General features: G+C 34.4%; 1 non-coding gene across 1 annotated transcript; it reads right to left on the bottom strand.

The window, feature by feature from the left end:
- Positions 1–418: 418 nt before the first annotated feature.
- On the bottom strand, positions 419–580 carry LOC114008753 (U1 spliceosomal RNA). Its single transcript, XR_003550254.1, has one exon. It is a non-coding gene; the product is annotated as a U1 spliceosomal RNA (small nuclear RNA).
- Between the last annotated feature and the right edge of the window lie 645 nt (positions 581–1225).

The raw sequence follows: 1225 nt of genomic DNA, 5'->3' as shown, positions 1-1225 counted from the left end.
AAATAAGACCCAATAAATCAGCATAAATGATGTTCATAATGAGAAAAACTAACATTTAAAATTAATTGTGACTTTTTCCAAGAAGTTTTTATATTTATTATGTCATTAATTTTTCTAATATATCAAAGGGATTATCAAGTAAACTTCTTTATCTTCATTGTGAGTTTTCTATTTTCTGTATTTGAACATCCAGATTAGTTCAGAGAAATCTCACAGGTAGGAAAATATTCTGATCTATGGATCATTTTCATTTATTGGTGAAAGTTGATCAATTGATCTCCACTGGAGATAGGTTAATACATTTTTCTTATAATGCCTACATTACTCTTGTTCCCAATTCCCTTCTGTCTCTCAAAATATTTAAGCTGTTTACAGATCACTAAATACTTTTTCTTTCTTTTTTTTTTAAATTTCTTAGTGCAAAAGTGTAAATGCAGTCCCCCACTATCACATATTATGCAGTTGAGTCTCCCGCATTTGGGGAGCTCGCAGAGATCAGCACAGCCGCAGTGCGATGGGTGGACCTGGCTCTGGGGAAACCACGTATGTGATCATGGTGCCTCCCCTGCCAGGTTAGGATGTTTACTGATCATTAAACAGAGGCATTACATTGTCCTTTCTGTGCCCCAACAATTAGTGTCTTTCTCAGCTTGAGATCTTAGCTCCCCTTGCCTGCCTGGTTCAAGTGTTTACCCCCTTGTGAAATTTAAGCAGATTTCCTTAAGCAGGCTTAGAATCATTCATTTGTTTAATAAATATGGAGGACTTCAAAAGTTTGTGAAAAATAAAAAGTATAAGTTCATTTTGGTGAAAAAAAAAAGTGAATCCATGCATTTTTAAAATAATAAGCATTTTCAGTAAACTTTTTGAAGACCTCCCTTATACCAACTTATTGACCATCTTCTGCATTCAAATTCTTTAGAAGGGATGATGCTTAATGATAAATAAGAGGGAAAAGGTTTTTTTTTTTTTTTTTTTCTTTGATAGATATACTAAAGAGAAAACAAGATGAGTAAATGAGGTAAATAAAGTAACTGGTTTTTAAAAATTTTTTGAGAGATATTTGCTATTGATGTATGCACTCAATAAAGAGACAGAGAGAGAGATAGTAAGCCAGAAATCATCCCCCGGAGAGACAGCCACACTGCAATTCCTTCTCTCCATTCTCCTCTCAGGATCTTGGGCAGGCACACTCAAGCACCCATGAAATTCAAGCCTCCAAATT

The sequence above is a fragment of the Tupaia chinensis genome, unplaced genomic scaffold, assembly GCF_000334495.1.
Source record: "Tupaia chinensis unplaced genomic scaffold, TupChi_1.0 Scaffold000382_1, whole genome shotgun sequence".
NCBI lineage: Eukaryota > Metazoa > Chordata > Mammalia > Scandentia > Tupaiidae > Tupaia > Tupaia belangeri.
Note: the sequence above shows the minus strand (reverse complement) of the source record. Positions and strands in the feature narration are given on the sequence as shown.